Source organism: Panthera uncia, chromosome D4 (genome assembly GCF_023721935.1).
Source record: "Panthera uncia isolate 11264 chromosome D4, Puncia_PCG_1.0, whole genome shotgun sequence".
Classification (NCBI taxonomy): Eukaryota; Metazoa; Chordata; class Mammalia; order Carnivora; family Felidae; genus Panthera; species Panthera uncia.
Window position 1 is genome coordinate 69,516,831 of NC_064807.1, and position 21,783 is coordinate 69,538,613.

The window sequence follows — 21,783 nt, forward strand, 5'->3', positions numbered from 1 at the left end:
CGTATTCAGTATATAATTATTAAATCCATATCACCTGCTAAGCACTGTGCTAAGTAAATAGAATTATTACTGACTGAAGTAGGAAAAAAGGAAGGAAGGAAGAGTTTATTTCAGTTTGTCACATTTCACCTTAAAAATAATGTTCTTTTTGGCATGCAGAGAAACCATGTGGTTCGCTCTGGCTTTTGTCCTCCAATAGTTCAAGCATTTAAAGAGAGAACTTAAGGGGCACCTGGGTGGCTCAGTCAGTTAAGTGTCCTACTTCACCTTATGATCTCACTGTTTGTAGGTTCAAGCCCTACATTGGGCTCTGTGCTGATAACTCAGAGCCAGGATCCTGCTTCAGATTCTGTGTCTCCCTCTCTCTCTCTACCCCTCTGCAGCTTGTGCTCTGTCTCTTAAAAATAAATAAATGTTAAAAAAAATAAGTAAAAAGAGAACTTAAAAGATTAGGTTCATAGGGGCACTTGGGTGGCTCAGTTGGTTAAGTGTCGACTCTTGATTTTGGCTCAGGGCATGGTCTCACAGTTGGTTTATGAGTTTGAATCCTGTGTCAGGCTCTGTGCTGACAGCACAGAGCCTACTTAGGATTCTCTCTCCCCCTCTCTCTCTGATCCTTCCCCACTTTTGTGCACTCTCTCTCTAAAAAATAAATAAACTTAAAAAAAGATTAGGTTCATAAATCAATGTTTGGGAATAGCAGGAAGAAGAGCATGGGGTTCTCCTTGCTGCCTGCCCATATCAGAATCATGTTCTCTTGGATAGAGTGAAGAGGGAAGGAAGTGGAAGAGATCTGCCTGGGACTTACCTCCAAAATGGGGCCCAGAAGCATCAGAGAGAGCCATGTGGTTCCCCCAATATAGCAATTAAGCAGGGGACTCCTGGTTGGAAGAGGCTATACAGAAAATATGGGGCTCTTAGTCCTGGCCTGAGTGGCCCAGTGCTTAAGGAGCAGAGGGGCCTCCCACTAATCCCAGAGGTCTCATGAACCCCATGAGAGTTGGAGTCAAACCCACAAAAGCTAAAGATAGATTTTCTATCTGCCAGGCATGATAGGACTAGAAATAGAAATCCATTTAAATAATCAAAAGTAAATCACATCTCTTCCTCATCCTCCTCCTCCCCTTCACTATACTCTCTGCCTCAGTGGTCACACTGTTTCCTCCGCTTTTGTATATGTGTCTGTCTTGTCTCCCTTTGCTTCTTTCTTATAAGGACATTTGCCAAGGCATTTGGAGCCCACCCAGGTAATGCAAGATAATCTCTCCATCTCAAAACGCTTAACTTAATCACACATGTAAAGGTCCTTTTTCCCTATAATCTAACATTTACAGGTTCCAGAGATTAGAAGCTGGAATTTTGAGGACTTTTACACAGCCCATCCCACCCACTGAAGGGGTTAACAGAGCATCAAGTTGGCACATTCCTCTTAACTATTTAGACAAAAAAATAGTTATTTGTCCTATACTTCCAAATGAGGCTACGTGATGCTGCAGCTCCCTGTGTCTCTATTGTGAACTGACCCTGTCAAGAGCTTTTTATCATAGGCAACTCTGTCCTTTCTAACACAATGATCATCCTTTGGGGCAATGGAAAAAATAATATAAATCCTCCTTTGGGTTCCTCATTATGTGCCTGAAAGATGTTACGATGCTTCTTTTGTAACCCCATTCATCATATCTGGGGTAAGTATGCCACTGACATTACCATTTAATCACTCCACACATAATACTATGTAGGGTACAATTACTGTGCCAATTTGAGCTGTTTGCATTTAATTCCATCAAAAATTATCTCATGATATCAGAATACTATGAAGAATCACAAAGGAAAATAGATGTGAAAAAAAGCTAAATTATGTACTTGAACTGAGCCTGACTCATCTCCCAAATTTGCATGTTGAGTATAGACTCAGTCCATATACCACTGAAATCATCAATATTACTAAAACATTGCAGGATTAGGATAGACACCAAAGGCCTATGTAATTAAAAGACAATTAGCATTGAAAGTCTCTTGGATTATGATGGAGATAAATCTGCCATGCTGTTAATAAATAGACCTAATTGCTTTACTTGATTATCTATTTCTTTCTTTAGTATTAAATTTACAAGAAAAAAATGAAGATCTTTAAAAGAAGCCTTAAAGATTCCATTTTTCAGCAGCCTTTGTCTTTAAGGGAAAAAAATCATTTTTATAATACATTGTTTCACAAAGTGGTTTATGATAATGTCTAAACTGTTTAGATTGCTTTGGGGACACATTTTAAGCCTTCATTTAAGAAAAAAAAAACAGCTGAACCATACATTACAGTAAATCAGTGACCTCTGGATCCTGTGTGTTGTGGGCTTGCAAATGGTTTCTTTTGCATTGCCATCGTGAATTCTTTCCCAATGAACTCTGTGCAACATAATGAATATCCATATTTTGTATATAAGAAGCCCACTTGGCCTCCAAACTCTATTATGTGAACGACAATTATTTCTTAAATACTGATTTAACATTCACAACGAAAATATACATGACTGTGTGGCATGACAGACCACTAGCCTAAGACCATCCTATGAATCTAGATAAATAGGCAGAACCAAAACCAATGTTCTAGGTCTGCTATCTTGTAAGACTAGTTGATAGAGTCTTACTCCTGCTTCCTTACACCTCCTCTTACCCAGCTCTTGGGGTTTCCAGCAAAATTCCTGGATGGCTCCAGAAGTCTCTTGCCTATAGCCAAAGCTCTTCCTCATAGGTTGTCTCATTCAGCCATGGCTGCTGCCTCTCCTAGTCCCTGCCACTTCCGTTGCTCTACAGTCCCAAGCAGCAGTAAAAGCAAAAGATAGTGAGGCATTCCCATCACAGAAATGGGTTGTACTGTTGTCAGAAACCTTGAGACTCCAGAAGCATCTGGGTTTTACTGCATGTTCATTAACAGCTTTTTCTTATTTCTACTTCCTAGGATGTGCCACATCAGAACTCCATAAAGAGGAAAGGAGAACTTTCCACATTCTTTCAGAGCTAAGAAATAACTGATCATACAATAAGTAAAAAAAAAAACGAAAAATTGAAGCAGAAATGGAAAACCAAATTATTCGAGCTAAAGACACAGATAAGCCATAAATGTTACAGTGGTTGAACTGCTAATTCCTCTTAGTGCTCTTTCTATTCCACTAGATGAAAAGATTAGTAACACTGGAAACTTTTAAGGATGACATTCAAATTCCTGGTAGTTTGATGAGGTTTTTTTTTTTACTGTAAATAATTTTGGGGAAAATTCATCTCTGGCATGCAATGATCTTGGAATATTTTCTGTGAAAAATAAAATAAGAATGCCTTTTATTGGTATTGGTACTGGTTTATAAAGATTACAAAGAGCAGAAACACACATTATCCCATTTGATCCTCAAAGCAACTCTGCAAAGCAAACAGGAAATTCATACTATGATTACCATTTTAAAGATGAGGAAACTGAGAACCAAAAATCATAAAGCTCCTGATCAAGATCTTATAAATAGTAAATGGAAATATTAGGCCTTGATCTCAGTTCACTGTATTTCCCATTAAACCATAATGCCCCTTCATCTAACTCTTTCTCTCTTTTTTTTTTCCTGGAAAAATAAAGGCACTCCTATTTTAAAATTGAAAAGGTTGTTAGTTTTAAAGGAAAAACAAAACCTTTCTCCTTTTTAAAATTTCATGAACAATAAGAAAAATAACAAAAAATTACAGAAAAATTACAGAAAAATAAGAAAAAAACTTTGAAAGGAAAAAAGCAGGAAAAAAATCTCTGGGTTATCACTTAGAAACAATAACACCTAGAATTAATAACTTGGTGTATTTCCTTTTACACTATTTCCTGTGCAAGTCTGCCCATGTTAATAAATATAAATTTGCTTACAAAAATTGCACCATCTTTACAGACTGCTTTTGTGCACTGCCTTTTGCACTCAATACCTTTAGAACAACTTTTCATGTCAATATTTAAATACCAATAACTATCATTTTGATGACTGCATACTATCTCATAGTATAGGTATATCTAATTTATTTAATTGAACCCCTAAAATGCCAAATTTAAGTTGTTTCCAAATTTCCTCTATTTTATTTTAATTTTTTAATGTTTATTTATTTATTTTTGAGAGTAGAGAGGAGCAGAAAGAGAGAGAAGAGAATTCCAAGCAGGCTTTGCACTGACAGTACAGAGCCCAATGCAGGACTTGAACCCATGAACTGTGAGATCATGAAACAAAATCAAGAGTCAGACACTTAACCAGCTGAGCCACCCAAGCACCCCAGTTGACTCTATTTTAAATAAGTAATGTGAATATTGCCTTAAGAAACATCAGACAAATCTAAATTGAAGAACATTCTAGAAAATAATTGTCTTTACTCTTCAAAAAAAATCAAGGTCAGGAAATATAAATAAAAAAAGAATTGCTCCAGAAAAAAAAGAGAACAAGCAGTAAATGACTATAAAAGACAAAATTGGATGGCAATAAATTGAACAACCTAGAGGAAATGCATAAATTCCTAGAAATATATAGTCTACCAAACTGAAACAGGAAGAAATTTTTAACAGACTCTTTACCAGAAATGAAATTGAATCAGTAATCAAAAAACTCCCAACAAACAAAAGTCCAGGACTAGATGGCTTCACAGGTGAATTCTACCAAACCATTAAAAAACCTATTAATACCTATTCTTCTCAAACTTTTCCATAAAATAGAAGAGGAAAGAAAACTTTCAAATTCATTCTATGAAGCCAGTCATAGAAGTCAGGTATCAAAACCAGATAATTATATCACAAAAAGGAAAACTACAGACCAATATCTTGATGAACATAGATGAAAAAAAAATCCTCAACAAAATATTAGCAAAATGAATCCAACAATACATTTAAAAAAATCTTTCACCATGATCAAGTAGGATTTATTCCAGGCATGCAAGGGTGGTTCAATATTCACAAATCAATCACCCTGATACATAACATCAATTAAGAGAAAGAATAAAACCGTAAGATCATTTCAATAAATGCAGAGAAAAGCAATTGACAAAGTACAAATTCCATCCATGATAAATACACTCAACAAAGTAGGTTTAGAGGGAACATACCTTAACATAATAAAAGCTTTATATGCAAAACCCACAGAAAACATCATCCTCAATAGAGAAAAACTGAGAGCTTTTCTCCTAAGGTCAAGAACAAGACAAGGATGTCTACTATCACCACTTTTATTCAGCATAGTACTGGAAGTCCTAGCCACAGTAATCAGACAAGAAAAAGGGATAACAGGCATCCAAATTGATAAAGAAGTAAAACTTTCACTATTTGCAGATGACATGATACTATATAGAAAACCTTAAAGACTCCACTATAAAACCACTAAAACTGATAAAGGAATTCAGCAAGGTTGTAGGATACAGAATCAATGTGTAGAAATCTGTTGCATTTCTATTCTATATGCTACTAATGAAACAGCAGAAAGACAAATTAAGAAAGCAATCCCATTTACAATTGCACCGAACATAATAAAATACCTAGGAATAAACTTAATCAAGGAGGTAAAAGACCTGTACTCTGAAAACTACAAAATATTGATCAAAGAAATTGAAGATGACACAAACAACTGGAAAGACATTCCCTGCTCATGGATCAGGGGAACAAATGCTAAAATATCCATACCACCCAAAGCAATCTACAGATTTAATGCAATCCCTATCAAAATACCATCAACATTTTTCACAGAACTAGAACAAACAATCCTAAAACATGTATGGAACCACAAAAGACCCCAAATAGCCAAAGCATTCTTGAAAAAGAAAAGCAAAACTGGAGGTATCACAATTCGAGATTTCAAGTTATATTACAAAGCTGTAGCGATCAAAACAGTTTGGTACTGGCACAAAAATAAACACATAGATCAACAGAATGGAATAGAGAGTGCATGATTATATAGTCAATTAATCTTCAAGAAAGGAGGCAAAAAATAACATGGGAAAAAGCCCCTTCAACAAATGGTGTTGGCAAAACTGGACAGCTACATGCAAAAGAATGAAACTGGACCACTTTCTTACACTATACACAAAAATAAACTCAAAATGGATTAACGACATAAATGTGAAACCTGAAGCCATAAAAATCCTAGAAGAGAGCACAGGCAGTAATTTCTCTGACATCAGGCATAACAACATCTTTCTAGACATGTCTCCTGAGGCAAGGGAAACAAAAGCAAAAATAAACTATTGGGAATACATCAAAGTAGAAATCTTCGATACAGTAAAGGAAACAATCAACAAAGCTAAAAGACAACCTACAGAATGGGAGAAGATATTTTCAAATGCCATATCCAATAAAAGATTAGTACCCAAGATATATAAAGAACTTTAATAATTCAACACCAAAAAACCAAATAATCTAATTAAACAATGGGCAGAAGACATGAACAGACATTTCTCCAAAGAATACATACAGATGGCCAAAAGACACATGAAAAGATACTCAATATCACTAATCATCAGGGAAATGCAAATCAAAACCACAATGAAACCTCACCTCACACCTGTCTCAATGGCTAAAATCAAAAGTATAAGAAACAACAAGTGTGGGCAAAGACGCGGAGGAAAAGGAACCCTCCTGTACTGTTGGTGGGAATGCAAACTGGTGCAGCCACTCTGGAAAACAGTGTGGAGGTTCCTCAAAAAATTAAAAATAGATCTACCCTGTGACCCAGAAATAGCACTGCTAGTAATTTACCCAAGGGATACAGGAGTGCTGATGCATAGGGGCCCTTGTACCCCAATGTTTATAGCAGCACTTTCAACAATAGCCAAATTATGGAAAGAGCCTAAATATCCATCAACTGACAAATGGATAAAGAAATTGTGGTTTATATACACAATGGAATACTACGTAGCAATGAGATAGAATGAAATATGGCCTTTTGTAGCAACATGGATGGAACTGGAGAGTGTTATACTAAGTGAAATAAGTCATACAGAGAAAGACAGATACCATATATTTTCACTCTTATGTGGATCCTGAGAAACTTAACAGAAGACCCTGGGGGAGGGGAAGGAAAAAAAAAGTTAGAGAGGGAGGGAGCCAAACCATAAGAGACTCTTAAAAACTGAGAACAAGCTAAGGGTTGATGGAGGGTGGGAAGGAGGGGGAAGGTGGGTGATGGGCAGGGAGGAGGGCACTTGTTGGGATGAGCACTGGGTGTTAGATGGAAACCAATTTGACAATAAATTTCATATTAAAAAAATTTAAAAATAATAATAGTAATTTAAAAATAAAAATAGTAAAATAAAAGAATGAAGAAAAGATATATCGTGCAAGCATGAATCCAAAAGTTACCCCCCAAAAAAGTCAACTGATGGTTAAAGCACAAAGAATAACAACAATAGTAGAAGTGAAATATGTGGCAATGATATCACAAAGAAAGTGAGAGCCACATCTCCTGAAGAACTTCACATTTAACTCCACATGTCACTAAGAGTTAAAGCTGGAATCCTAACAAAGTCCTATAAATCCCCATGCCATCTGTTCCTATTAATTCTCTCACTTCCTCTCCTTCTATTCTCCCTGCTTTGCTCACTGGGCTCCATTCACACTAACCTATCCGCCTATTGCGAGAACATTCTGGACAAAGTCCCTTTGGGCCTGGTGGCTGCCTTTTCCCCAAAGACTCTCACGCTAAGATGACCAGAGGCTAACACACTTCTAAACGAGGACCACCTAGACAAATCTACTTCCAGTTGTAACCCACACACTCATCCCTAGCCCTGTGCCCTTATATTTTTCATAGCACTTACCCCCTTTTAACACACTATATGAATTTCCTTGTTTATTGAGCTTATTGTTCATTTTATGTCCCCACTTGCTAGAATGTAAGTCCCAATAGAGTATTGTCTGTTTTCTTGATAAATGTAATCCAAGGCCATATAACAGTGGCTAGGATATAGTAGTTGCTTAATATATCTTTATTTGTTTAATGAATGAATAAATGAATATCTGTTGGAGAAGGGAAAAAGGGAAATATGTTAATGATAATAATACAAATATTACTCTGAGAACACAGTGCACCAAAAGAGAAGACATGACTTACATGGGCAATTAGACTCATTTTAGCCTTTTGTATAAAGAAGTATCCAAATGAAAATGGTTTTACAAATTTCAATACAGCAGAGATTAACAAGTTCAACCTCAAACACAAGTCCATTTTTCACAGAGGCTACCAAGTCAGTGAGAGGCACACACAGTTCTGTGATGTCAACTGCATTCGCACTGCATATCCTCTGCTTAGAGTCACCTGACATAAGAATAACATGATGTTTACACACAGCACCTGGATGTGTGTGCCCTTCATTCTCTATTCCTTTTATTCATTTCTTTTTAAAAGAAATCCATTGCACATTAAATGCTAAAGCTAAGGGATTTGCAGAACGTCCATTAGAGATAAGAAACACCAAGCTACTGTTTGTTCATTTTCAACTAGCAGACATCTCTAGGCATAGATGTCACCCAGAGTAGTAATGTAAACAGGTCATTTAAACAAGGAATTCAGGTAGAAAATGGAAATCGTTGAAGAACCATTAATGCCCACACCAGCCTGCTTCAGCTAGAAACAAAGAGGAAAGATGCACTCACCATGTGAACGGATGGTAATAGGGTACATCAGATAATTCTGGCCTTCTACAGGCCTGCTAGCATCCACCCACATGAAAATGTTGTCAGTCTTCAAGAACCAGGGGCACCTGGGTGGCTCAGTTGGTTAAGCGTCCAACTTCAGCTCAGGTCATGATCTCGTGGTTTGTGAGTTCAAGCCCCACATCGGGCTCTGTGCCGACAGCTCCAAACCTGGAGTCTGCTTCGGATTCTGTATCTCCCTCTCTCTCTGCCCCATCCCTACTCACACTCTGCCTCTCTCCAAAATAAACATTAAAAAATATTTTTACAAAAATCTTCAAGAACCAGCTTAAATTCTCTCTCCTTCATGAAGACTCAGTGATTCCCAGAAATGAATGACATACTGGCTTCTATCAGATCTCAGCACCACATTGATAGCAACTTGTGGTACTTATACCTTAGATATATAGTCGTAAGTATTCAACATGGGGGCACCTGGGTGGCTCAGCCAAGAAAGCATCTGACTCTTGATTTCAGCTCACGTCATGATCCCAGGGTCATGGGATCAAGCCCTACGGTAGCATTCTCTCTCTCTCTCTCTCTCTCTCTCTCTGTTTCTCACCCCCTCCTCTGCTCATGCATGCTCTCTCTCTAAAATTAAAAAATAAATAAACAAAAAACCAAGTATTCAACATAGCTGCCACCATGAGGGAAGGTATCCTGTGTTTTAATCCTGTGTATGTCCTTTGGCACCTCACATATATATCCATTAAACCCTTAACTGAATCAAATCAAATGCTTCCAAAATTGTCTCCCATGCTGGGAAGCCAGGAAATATTTCTGTATACAATAGATATTTGCTGAATTCATTTGAATGGAATCCCACGAAGATTTCTATTTCTGGAAACTTTTTCTATTAGTTCTATCAGAGCTCAGGTAGACCACGAAGGTCAGCAGCTATCACTTGTTCTTATTCTTTTATTTAAATTAACCAAACTTTCTTTAGCCAAATTTTATTGATTTCTAGTATAAAACAGCATATAGTCTGAATGATTGCCTAAATCATTCAAACGTAGGCTCCATGAAGACAGTTTTTGTCTCTTGGTTCTTTGCTCTTATGATGATTAAAACAGTCCCTGACACATAATAGATATTCAGTAATAATTACTGAATGAAGTTGTTCAAAACATCATGAAAACCCAGCTTTCTGCCAACAGACTATGAAAAGCAGCCTACTTATTACAGACACAGTGGTGGATCATTTCCTAAGAGCCTCCAACTTTCCCTCCATCCCTATAGACCCATGTCTCTCTGCACATTGAGAGGGAGAGTCTGTTCCCTTTTCCCTTGAGCTTGAGCTGGCCTTGTGACTTACTTTGAGCAACAGAATGCATGGGAGGGGGATGTTCTGGGATTTACACACCTAGATCTTAAAATACCTGTAGCCTCTGCTTTCTCCGTCTCAGGGTCCATGGGGTAATGAGAACCCATGGAAAAAGAGAAACCTAGCCAGGAGGCCCTGAGCCATCCCGGCAGAGATTCTGAACATGGAAGTGATCTTAGATGTTCCAACCCCACCCACGTTCCCAGCTGAATGCAACTGCACGAGTAACTCCAGCCAACACATGGAGTGAAGACTGGCATCCCAGCAAGCTCTGCTCTGTTGCAGAATCATGAGTAAATAACTGGGTTTTGTTGTCACAGCCACTAACTCTAGAGGTGGTTTGTTACACACACTAGATAACTGAAGCAATCCTAATTCATTTGTCTACATATCTGTCCTTTCTGTATGTTTGCATAAAAAATACTGTGAAATGATTATCACTTAATATGTGTTTCTGGGTGGTGACATCTTTGGTGGGGTTTTTTCGTTTTTGTCTTTAGTTTTTTGCTTAGTACTTTATATTTCTGGAATTGCATTAATAAAATGTATTTCATAAAAACAATAATTATTATTTTCTTATCATTTAAAACATTAACAGATCTCAAAGGAATGTTTATAAAACATACAGAGAATATAAAAAACTTCAAAAATACCTTTATACCTACCCACCACCCAGTTTAAGAAATAGAACATTATATTCAAAGCTTTCTATGTGCTCCTTCCATAACCCAACACCTTCCCTCAATTTCTGCTTCATGAACTTTGCTTTGCTTCTCTATGAAAATTTCTCCAAATATGATTATGTACCCAAACACACAATTGTATGGTTTCATGTTTGTGAAAAGATGGAATTCTATTTTATTGCTGTATCGTATTCCATTCCCTTAACACACTGTGCTAGCCCATTCAGCTTGCTATAACAGAATACCACACACTGGGTGGCTTGTGAACAACAGAAGTTTAAGTTCTCACAGTTCTGGAGTTTAGGAAGTTAAGTCCAAGATCAAGGTGCCAGAAGATCTGGTGTCTGATAAAGATGTCCTCACATGGCAGAAGGGATGATGAAGCTCTCTTGGGTCTCTTTTACAAACACACTAATTGTATTCACGGGAGCTCCACCCTCATGACCTAATCACTTCTCAGAGGACCCCACCTCCTGACACCATCACACTGGGAGTTAACACTTCAACTTATGAATTTGGGATGGGGGAGAACACAAACATTCAGTCTTAGTACACACCACAGTTTACCCATTCTACTGTTGTTGAACACTTCTGTTTGTTCCTAGATTCCACCCGTTACCAAAAGGGCTGCCATGAATATTCTTACACATGTCCCTGACGCAAGAATATTCGGTGCATGCCCAGAAGTGCTAAATACTTTGAGAGGCAATATAGTGGAGAGGTTAAGATGAGCCTCTAAAATCTAACAGACCTGGATTCCAACCCCTATTCCTTCACTCAGTCATCCCTGTGACCTTGTGCTGCTTAATCAATTCCTCTAACAGTCGGTAGGTCTAACCTTTGGTGCATTTGGTAATCACCTAAGGAGGTCTAAAAAATCATAGAAGCCTAGGCCTTGCCTTCAGAGGGTCTGATTTAATTGGTCCAAGTGGATGGTAGCCTGAGCACTGACAGTTTTAAAAGCCCCACCCCTACCCCAGCCATGCGAATGGGCAGCCACATCTGAGAACCAGTTTCCCCATCCGTGAAACCTTGATGAGGACAACAGTTAACAGGGCCTTACCAGAGCGCTGCCAGAAGGACAAAATAGTGTGCGTGACAGTGCCTGGAAGTCAATAATTTTAGCCCTTCTGGTGAAAGCCCTCACTCCATTACATTTTAAGTTTGAGTACAGCTGACATTGGAAGTATCATAATAAGTAGGATTTGATGATTGGGTGGATGCAGAGAAATAAAGGACAGGAACCCTGGTTCGTATGCTCTGAAGGGGAAAATACAGAAAAGGGAGCAGACCAGTCTTTTGACTCCAACTATCTAGACACAATCTCTCAATTACTCTCTGTTGTAATTTTCCAAGTTTATGTGAGATGTGAGTGATTCGAAACCCAGTTAGAGGCTTGCCTTTATTGTTTGCTGGCCTTACTGGGGGTGGAATCTTAGAAATGTTAGTGTCTTCTAGAGATAATGTTCTCTTTGTTCAAAGATTTTGTTTTCCAACCAAGGAAATAATTAATTAAGCTTGTGTTCTCCCATCCCCCTCTACGATGTTCTAAACAGCAGTACTTATTTGGGACATGATATTAATTTTGTTTGGAATCCATGGTGACATAGTATTTGTTTTTTGTCATGAACGTGTTACAAAGTGGTTTTATGATTTTCTAAACCAATCATTGCATTAGGAATCTTCCTTCATGCAGACAAAATTAAAAATCTGCCTCAATCTCAGACATCAAAAAAATCTTTCTCTAATTCAGTTAATGAGTTAGGCTTCCCCCGCCCCAAGAAAAAGAGTGTTAAATATCTGGAATTCATAATAACATCAAATTTTCTTTTATTAAGTAAACTGATTTGTCACTTTCAAAAACCACTTTAGTCAAATAGGTTATTACACTTATTCCCTTAAACTGTGATTTAGCAAATAAACACTGACATAGAATGTCCACCAAAAAAGAAAAAATGTGAGGAAGAGATACCTTACAAAGGTAGGAACTTATTGGGTGGTGAGAACAGTTCAGGGAATCTGTGGCCTGACTGGGCTAGGCCCGCAGCTAGATTTCATCTAATCCACCTGTCAGATGCCAAGAAAAATAAGTGCATTTTGTAGAGCCTGGTATCTCTAGCTCTCCCCTCTGACCTCCTTCCTTCCTGACCCTTTGACCTTCCCCGCAGGAGCTGCTCTGAGCAACTGTGCCCAGCACCTGGGAGGCCAACAATTCTGCAGAGGCCAACAAGTCAACATTCCACCGGGGACGCTGTGGCTGGATAATTCAACAAATTCAGCTGTTCTCCTCGCCACACCCTCCATCTAGGCTTCCACCCAAGGTTCCTCCTTCTTCACTATTAAAAATTGTAAGTCAAGGCCCCCAGTCTCTCTTCTCACCCCTCCCAACCAGTCCCCCCACCCCTGCTTCCCACCTCCATGCCTCCCTGCCTGTGAGCCTCCCCACAGTGCCTTGTGGAAACCCCAACTCTAGAAGGAATGAACTTCCTTTGGTCTACAAATATTTCCTTGAGCATTCCCCCAAAATTACTGACAAGTGGATTTATTGGATTCCCTCCCAAACCTGTCATTCCATTAGACACAATCACCCACTTAGTCATGAGAACACCAACTGTTAGAATAAACGTGACCTTCTGCCATTTGCCCTCCCATATCCAGTCTGTGGCCATGTCTTGACTACTGTGACTCCAGTGACTTTACAGGGAGGAGGGAATGAGATGGGCCCATGCTCGGTTCATTAGCCCTCCTATTATTTATTAAGATCTTTTTATGAAAAAGTTTAAAAGTACACTTAAATACAGAGAATAGCACAGCAAAAATCCCATATCCCCACCACCTAACTGCCTCAGATTGTAACATTTTACAACACTATATTCTATTCAATTTCCTTTCAATGCTTTTTTTTCTAACAGATGAGACTCAAAAGCATTGAGTGACTTTCCCCAGACCTACAGCCCTCACCCAGCACAATGTCTAAGACACAGAGTATGTGAAGGCTCATTTGCTCAATAGCTCTCACCTAATCTATGAGCCTCCTTGGGTCCCCCCTGTCCTTTCTCCCAAGCTCCCTTTCTAATCTGCTTCCTTGGAATATAGATGTTTCTGTCTGTACTGTCAAATTTTCCTTGCAATATCTGCCTATTTCCTTTTATTTTTTTCTCCCCATGCCATTCATTCTGTTTTTCACTTAGTAGCTATTTCATAAGCACCTACTATGTACCAGGCACTATTCCAGGCCCTCAGGATATGCATCCATCTACCTTCTTCTCTATGTAGCTTTGTCTTTGCTGATCCTTGCTGTTGGACCATCTGTCAATATGAATTTCTTCCCCTTTTCCTTTCATCATCCCTACCCTCCTCAGCTCTTGCCATACTTCCCTCACCTCACTGATTACAAAGGAAAATAGAAGCATTATTTTACTTACTGCATTTTTATGTTAGAATGATATGTCCTCTGTAGCTTTATTTTTTTTAAAAAAAAAAACTGATTAAGAAATAATTTCCTATTGATTAATGTTCAGATTTTTGACAGTAATACCAGGTCTTCAAAAAATCTTTTCTTTCCCACCAAGCACTTTGTATCCCAACCACATTTGAATAGCCTCCATGCTACAGACTTACTCCCAGGCCTTTACTCAGGCTGTTCCCATTATATGGGGTGTTTTCAACCTGGATTTGTCAAGGTTCTTGGGAGACTTGTCTGCCACTGTCTGCTTTTTCCGCCCATGTCTCTAGCATTTAGCACAATGCCTGGTGCACAGGATGAGCTCAAGAAATGGTCATTGTATTTAAAAAAAACAAATAAATATTAAGTTACTCATCACTTGGGACAGCATGTTTTCTTTTAGCTGATGGGCCACCATAGAAACAAATTTTTTAACTTACATTGACCAACCAAAATGGAAAAAGAGACGGCAAGAATAGACAAGGAAGAGAAACATGCCACTCAGAAAGACTGAGAAGCTCTGAGGTTGTTCTTTCTCATGGGGTTACAGAACTGTCAGAGGTGGGGTCGAGGCAACTGCAAATAGTTTGCCTCCCTACTAATCCTTCAGGGGAGGGAAACCTGTTCTAAGTAGGCAATGTGACAGCTGCAATTCTACCAGCACATTCCACAAAAGTCACAAGAAAATTGATGAGAATTCGAATACTCTGTGATAGCAGTAAGAAAAAGCTTCCAAGGAAAAACACCAGGAAAGGGACTTGGTGACTTTTAGCCCTCGGAAAAGAGAATATTTAAAACACATGAATCTGTTAGACCCACCCCCTCACCCCCCCTCCCATAAATCAGAGGTTAGAGAAGATGGCATCAAATGCCCCAGTGAAGGTTTACACCGAGGGGCACAGCACCAGGGCTAAATCAAAGAACTAAAAGTTAAAAAATCATAATAACCACCTCTCTCTAGACCCCACCCCCGTCCAAGCTGGTTTACAACACTGTGGGTGAGATCATTCACCTGCACCAAGAGATAAAGCTCTTTATGATTCACTCCCTTAGGAACTCAGTAATTAAGATCATTTAGAAAATGAATAAGAGCTGTTTAAGAAAACAGGCATTCCTGGCAAAGGGATGCTGCAGGGTCTTGGAGCAGCTGGATCTTCATGGGGGCTAAAAAAAAAACCCCACATCCTTCGAGAAGGACAATACTCTGCAGCACCTACCTGCAATCAAGTTACCCAGGGTGCTTGTTACGAGTTCAGCTTTGGGAACCCCAACTCTTTTCTACTGAATCAATGTTTACACACAGAGATGTGGTTCAGTGTTGAAACTAGGAAATTTAGAACAAAACTCTCCTCTCTAGGCCTCCCTCGGATCTTAACTGGTTACAGGTCTTTTGTGAGACCTTTCATTTCCACACAAGGACAGAGATAGAGCTTGTGAGGGTCAAATATGTGTCAGCAAGTTTCCCTGGTGATTAATATTAGCTGAAGTGTGAGAAGAGCTTCAGGGGTCTGAAGACCATCACCATGGCACACGTAAAGGGCCTTTCATGTGAGACGGAAAGCTACCTGTTCCCTGGAGTTTCTCAGCTCTGGGACCACTCTCCCTTGACCTCAGACCTGAAGAACTGCAGGCAGGAAACCGTTTCCTCCTGTTTCAGAGCCTCTATGTCTTTTGCTCTTGCATAGAATTGTTCCATTGAACTTTGTACTCCTAACAGCTGCTTATATTTGTCACATCATCCTATTTAGTCTTCTCTTTCAATAGATTTATGTACTTCTTTGATTTTCTATTTCGTTATTCTAACGTACTCTTCTTGCTTAAACTCTGACTTCCTACTAAATTGTAAAAATAATTCATCATCCTTGTTTTGTAATTAAGTGATACAGCAATTATAACAAACCATCATAGCACCTAGGTGGAGAATTTATTGGTGTCCACTGAATAGTTCTTTAAACTTTCTGTACTTTAAAATTTTTCCAGGAGCGCCTGAGTGGCTCAGTCAGTTAAGTGATTGATTCTTGGTTTCGGCTCAGGTCATGTTCCCACAGTTTGTGGGTTCGAGCTCCACATCAGGCTCTGCACTGGCAGTGCCAAACCTGCTTAGGATTCTCTCTCTCCTTTCTCTCTGCCCCTCCCCTGCTCATGCTCTCTCTCTTTCTCTCTCTCAAAATAAACAAACTTTGAAAATGTAATTTTTTTCATAATAAAATACTGGGGAGGAAGAATTCCAAAGGTACATAAAGTGAGTAAAAAGTAAACTCCTCCCCTCTCTTTTGCTTACTTCAATCTAATTCCCAGAAAATAATCACTGTCAACAATTTTTTTTAATTTTGTAATTTTCAGGCAAACAGCTTTACAATTCAACATCTGTACACACTTCAAAGTGATCCGCCACAAATCTAGTTCCCGTCCATCACCATACAGTTGAACCCCTTCAACAATTTCTTATATATTCTTCCAGAAGTTGTCTCTGCATAAGCAATCACATTTTTTTTCTACTTGATTGCATACATATGACATAAGTGCATAAAAGCATAAAAAACAAATCTTGGGGCACCTGCGTGGCTCAGTTGGTTGAGCGTCAAACTTCAGCTCAGGTCATGATCTCGGGGTTCATGAATTCAAGCCCCACATCCAGCTCACCACTGTTAGTGCAGAGTCTGCTTCAGATCCTCTGTTCCCCTCTCTCTGCCCCTCCCCTGCCTGCAGTCTCCCAAAAAATAAAAAAAATTAAAAAAATTTTTTAAAGCATGAAAAGCAAGGCTGATCTTCCTTTTCTCAGTCATCAACATAACAGGAATTTCTTTTCAAATGAGTACATAGAGATCAGTCCATTTTCTAGTTGCTATATAAAATTTCACTTTATGAATATACATAATTTGAACAGTACTACAATGAGAGATATACAGGCTATGCAGGTAGTTTACAGTTTGGTTATTTGTTTAGCTGACACATCGATACGCAAAATGTCACCATGAACACCCTTATGCCATCTTTTTATATTCACCAGTTATTTGTATAAGATAAAATCCTAGAAGTGAAAATGATGGGCCAAAATTTGCATTGAAATGTTTTAAAATATTGCAAAATTGACTGCTAAAAATTCACACCAATTTATATGCCCGTAAAGCATTTCTATTTTCCTACAATTTCAAATATGTTTAACATTTTCAAATTTCTTCCTCTTTGCCAATCTGATAAGTGAAAAAAAGCACTCTGAATCTAAATTCATTTCTTTAAAAGAAATGAGCATCTTTTCACATATATGCCATTTGTATTTTTTTTCCATAAACTGCTGATTCATGTTCTTCACCCAAATTATATTAGGGTTTTCAACTTTTTTGTTGATTTATTTAAAAGCTCTTCATGTATTAAGAAAATTAGCCTACTTGCCATATATGCTGTAAAAAGACATTGACAGTCGATCTTTTGCCATCTTATCTTATTTGTAGAATTTTTGCCCTGCAGAATTTGGGAGTGAGGTTTTACCACAGAACAGTTTTTCACAATTGTACAAACAATAAGTGATCATTACAATGAATTGGAATAACACATAAAATACCGTATATGTATTTAAAACAAGCAGCAGCAGCAACAATAAACTGCACCCATAGTTACAGAGAGATGACTAAAGTTAATACTGTATTGTATATTCAAAAGTTTCTAAGAGAGCATATGTATATATAGGGATGGAAGATAGATAGATAGATAGATAGATAGATAGATAGGCAGGCAGATAGACAGATAGATATACAAAACAACCTAAACCACTTATATGATTCATTCATACAAATGGAATACCATCCATCCAATTAAAAAGCGTGTTGTAACTGTTACATGAAAAACCAGTTTACAAAAGAGTAGATACTTACATATATGTAAGACTTTGCTATTTACAAAGTACATCCTGCTGTGTGATACTTCCAACAACTCTGAAATATGCCACTATCACCATCCTATAGGTGACAAAACAGAGAGTCAAGAACCAAGTGATTTCTCTGAAATGACATATTTAGTAAATGATCCAGGACTTCTAACTCCAAATTACCTGATTTCTCCAATTGATCCAGCTGCCTCAGGGGGAGAGTGAGAATGCAGAATAACATTTAGAAGGAGAGATGTTTCCATAGGTATGTAGCTTAAAAGTCTTTCGAATTATAATTGTACTAGCATACATCCCCAAATCACACTTTTATTCCCAAAATTCAAATTTCAACATAATTCTAATGTGCACAAATTACTGTATGTTTATTAAGCACAATCTAAATCTATCTTCAATGTTACAAAAGAAGTACTTGGTACAGAATGTGTCTGGTGACACACACCATAATGATCTCCCACTCCCTCATTATTTCTTGTGAAGTAATATATTTAATTATATCTGTCAATGACTAATATAACGGGCAGTCCTAACTTGGGACTGTCTTCTACATTAAATTAGAATTGCATTTCCTCCTCTGTCAATTCAGTCTTGTTTTCCACAGAAAGGCAAGCAGGATTGCTTGGTGCTAAATGTCCCATTAGCATTCTCTGACCTTCTGCACAGCTGGCTGCAGCTCTGAACCTGCTGTGGCCACTGAGACACACAAAAGAAATGGAAAAAGTCATTTAATGTCTAGAGTGATCCAAAATGCCAAGGAGCGGCCAGGCCATACCCAATAAAGGAAAGAAAAGAAATAAATAGGCCTGACTGGGCTACTAGAAATAAAGGAGGCAAGAGCCCTGAAGATCTGGGGCCACAAAATTGCCTTCATCCAAAAAAACCCAAAAATACAAAAAACAAAAACAAAAAGACAGGGACACCTTTGGGAAAGCTGGTGACATACATACATGTTTACAAATCTCCCATCAAGAAAGCAGACTATATTTGTTTTTAAAAAAGAAAGCATGATCATTAAAACTAATCCATGTAAAATCCAAGGAAAAGTTCCAGCCTCATAGTGCAAACCTCAACAACTATTGAATCCATATATCACTGTTCTCCTTGACTAAGTGTGCAGTGCGGTATAATAAAGCAGACAGAATTTGAGGGGAAATACTAATATTCCCTAATTTAGAGAAACAGAAGTCTGGAGGTGGTAGATGCAGAAAAAAAAAATACCCACTTAGAGCTATACTCCCTCCAACCAATTTTCTCCCCTCTGTATAAAGACAATATTCTGAGGCCAGGACTGTGCTGGGCTGCGAGAGTTTCCTCTGACCAACAGATGTTGGCAACAAAGAAGGTGGCAGACACCAGAATTTAATCGACCTCCCTGCTTTTCTAACTCCCTTCCTCCTCACCTGCCTCTGCCATAGAGTCTGTAAAAGATAAAGATTCAATTTCCCTGCCTCTGGTCAGGTATGAGTGGCAACGAGCCAACTCCCAGCCAAAGAAATGGAAGTAGAAGTCTCTTGGTGCTGCGTCTTCCTCCCCACCTTTCTCCCTCCTGGAACCCAGGCCCAGCCTGGAGGTGCAGCAGACCTCACAGAAATGGAAGGGCAGGAGGGCAGAAGGAGCCTGCATCCGATGGCATGGTTGAGTCACCCAACCAGTCCTAGACTGACCACCTCTGGTCTTCTTGTTTTCTGCTTCAGCTACAGTAGAGTTGTTTTGATTATGTGAAACTAAACACAACTCTAATACAACAAAATATCTCCTGGAGTGAAGCCACTAATCAACTGGGTGTCAACACCAAAAGAGCAGTCCTGAAAAAAGAGGTAGAAAGATGCAGTAGGGGACTCTTGTAAAAAACAAAAAACAAAAAACACACAGAGTTAGACATGATGGGATACAAGATAAAACAGTAGCAATGGGGGTGGAATAAAAGGGACAGACTGAAGAGATAGTTGGAGAAACTGGGCCCAACTTTCCTCTTCCCCCCTCCCAGGCCCCATTAAAATGGGAAAAGGGTGATAAAAATGGGAGAAAACTTGCATCTGTGCTAAAAATTGAAAAGGAGGTTTTGTATGGCCTCTGAATGGTTCTTATAAAACCAGATGGAGAGACAACACTTATGATCTGCTAATGAGAAAAAAAGCGAGCAGACAACATCCTAGCAGAACCCTACTAACACCAGCCAACGTGGAGGAGGAGCAAGGGCTGGGAGGAAGGTAGCAGTGAACATAAGGAAAACACACTCCCTAGAATTGTTTTTGTAGCCATGGATCAGTACCATTCCAAAGAAGCTGTTCAAGGAGATCCCGACAGCATGCTGTTATTCCAGACACTGTAGCAAGACTCCTCTGAAACAGTACCGCTTTCTCGCCAGTGAGGCAAGGTTTCATTTTGAGGCATTGGTCAGCAGGACAAGAATGGAGGACATGGAGGGCCACACACGAACAGTTAGCATCCAGTACAACAGCTTCAAAGGAAGAACTAAATTCTTGCCCATGTGATAGTTCAGGATTCTGCTCCTTCTCCACACATCTTAATCTGCCAGTAATGTAAATATATGCCAGTCAGTCTTCCAGCTTAAAATCTAAAAATAATATTGTTTTAGCTATTATTATTATTTTAATAGTAATCAGACATACAGGGAGGAGATCCGAAGATAACTCAGCTATCTTGTTTAAACAGGTAAACACCAAAGGTAAATAGACCTCACTTTATTCACGAAGATATAAATAGAAGAAAAAAGGAGTCTATAAAATATATGAGCCTATGATTATGAAAATATTCTGCAGAGGAAGCATATGCATTTGAAAAAGACGTGTAACAGGAAAAAAAAAAGTGAGGTGAATTTCTTGGTACTTTCCAGAAATTTGAGAAAATATAGACTCGTTAAAATTACAGACTTAAAGGCAGAGGCTGAGAAATAGATGGAAATTTTAAAATAAACCTGAAGTTTGTAACAGTAATAATGTAGACGGGAAAACAATACAACAGGAGGCAAAATCTCCTGCCTCCTGAGAGGTGAAGACCAGAACATACAATGTTGAAAATCACAACACTGGAAGTTTTCCCAGGCTACAGAGAAAAAGATCAACAGGTTGAAATGTCAAGAAATGACAAATACGGATCATTGGTCTTAAATACACTCAACATACAGAGACAAGAACAAACAGAACAAAAGTATTAAGAGATATAAAAGAAACGGCTTTTTTTTTTTTTTTAACAGATTCAGGCAAAGATACTAAGGAGATACCTCCACTTAACCATATTCTTCAGGCATTTTTGAACTTCGTGGGTGAGAAAAAAATCCTACAAATATTCAGAGAAAAAGTGGATTCATTACTACTTGTTAAAAGTCCCTCAAGTATAAGCAAAAGAAACTGAGATTAAAGACAAGAAATTAGCTTAAGCAAAAAAAAAAAAAAAAAAAAAAAAAAAAAAAAAAAAAAAGTTTGATTCATGTATTCTGGGAAGTTCTGGGAAGTTCAGGACAAATTTGGTTTCAGGCTCTCTTTCTCTTTCCATTTTGCAGTTCTGTGTGCCTCTGCCTACCTTCATATTCATATTCATTCTCTCAATCTCTCTGCCTCTATATCTATCCATTGATATCTGTATCTATCTACATACCTATTTAGATACATCTGTATAAGAAGTTAGGGGAAATCATTGTTTCTGCTAGATTTGGTAAGGAAGCATGTGAGTCTGGGGTTATGAAGATTACTGGTAGCTACCTACCTTTCTTATCATCTATCTATAAATATATTTATTATGTCT

The 21,783-nt window shown here is 38.4% G+C and overlaps 1 protein-coding gene across 29 annotated transcripts in view; it reads right to left on the bottom strand.

Moving 5' to 3' along the window:
• Positions 1-21,783, bottom strand: part of LPAR1 (lysophosphatidic acid receptor 1) — a 352,881-nt gene that overhangs the window by 266,165 nt on the left and 64,933 nt on the right. For 19 of the 29 annotated variants that reach the window (XR_007459186.1, XM_049636570.1, XM_049636560.1 and 16 more), the window contains one exon: positions 18,008-18,091. The exons of 8 other annotated variants lie outside the window; for them this stretch is intronic. The gene's annotated coding sequence lies outside the window, so the exon portion shown is untranslated. Of the gene's footprint in view, positions 1-16,692; positions 16,836-18,007; positions 18,092-18,183; positions 18,265-21,783 lie in introns of those variants that run through there. 2 more of the 29 variants (XM_049636596.1, XM_049636654.1) reach the window with 2 other exon arrangements.